Source organism: Alligator sinensis, unplaced genomic scaffold (genome assembly GCF_000455745.1).
Source record: "Alligator sinensis unplaced genomic scaffold, ASM45574v1 scaffold32_2, whole genome shotgun sequence".
NCBI classification, from domain to species: domain Eukaryota; kingdom Metazoa; phylum Chordata; order Crocodylia; family Alligatoridae; genus Alligator; species Alligator sinensis.
Window position 1 is genome coordinate 489577 of NW_005842670.1, and position 1209 is coordinate 490785.

Sequence of the window (1209 nt, forward strand, 5' to 3'; positions counted from 1 at the left end):
ATCATCTCACAGAAATGGGATGGTCATGCATATCCTTTAACTTCTGTTTCAAGGACACAGTTTTATTCCTAAATTATAAGGGGGAAATAAAGGTTTCTGCCCAAAAGACTCAATGCTTAGTTCAATACTTAGTTCCCTCTCTCAAATAACTTTCAAGTTATCTTGTCATCTATGGATGGGAGAGTGATGAAATCATTCTTTCAAAAACAAATAAAAAACAGCTGGTTGGTGGGGTTGGGTCAGAACACCTACTTGCAGGAACAGGGCCTACAGTTTTTTATTACTTGAAATCAAGGGTACGTTTTGCTTACTAGCTGTGTACATATGCTATTCCAACAAAACATGGCGTTCTAGCTTTGCAAGCTGGTCTTGTTTGAATATTAACATGAGGAGATTACAATGAATTGGGAAAAGAGTTCCCATATTTTTGCTTTTACAATGATCCATTGAACTGTGAGTTTCATACAGTCCTCTAGAACAAACGAACAAAAAACCTTTAAAACACCAGCATTTAGATTTTGCTAGATTGCAATTCAAATCTAGGTAAGAATTGCAAAATTTCAAGTAATTAAAAAAACCCAAACAAATGAACAACCAAAGTCCCAAGAATGAGGAAATAAGCAGCCATATGACAAGAGCGAGTGAATGGGAAGTTAAAATCTACCTAACCCACTGAACAAAGCAAGGACCTCAACTGTGCAATCTCTTACTCACATGAACTGCCTTTACTCCCAAGATCAAGAGCTGGAAGAAGCAGTTAGTTGCAAGGGAACAAAGCCCTACATTTGGATACACAAAATCCCACTGTGCTTGCCTGCATCCAGTTAAAAACCAAAACAGGCTCTGGTAGAAAGCGAGTCTGCTCAAAACGGGAGTGAAAACCAGTCCTGTCCCAGTGGCTGGCTAGTACCTGCATTTGAACCCACAGGTTTGAATGTACTAACAGTTTGCCTGGACCAAAACCTAACGAAAGTCAAGTTAGCTGCCAAGTGGGGACGGTTTAAAACATGCACAACTGTACACGTGTGGGGGGATCCATGTGTCCGTGCTCGTGTTGAACACCAGCACCGCGATGGACTCATCAATTAAAATAAACGAGACTGGCGGACTCCCCCACCCCCGTGCGGTCAAGCGCCCGGCCCCGCGGCCCCAGGCAGAGCCCGGGCGGAGGACAAAGCCGCCGAGGGCCGGCGGGGCGGGGCGGGGCGG

General features: G+C 44.2%; 1 protein-coding gene across 1 annotated transcript in view; it reads right to left on the reverse strand.

Annotated features, from left to right (window-relative positions):
- The window catches only part of SYDE2 (synapse defective Rho GTPase homolog 2), a 46342-nt gene that overhangs the window by 44783 nt on the left and 350 nt on the right, over positions 1–1209 (reverse strand).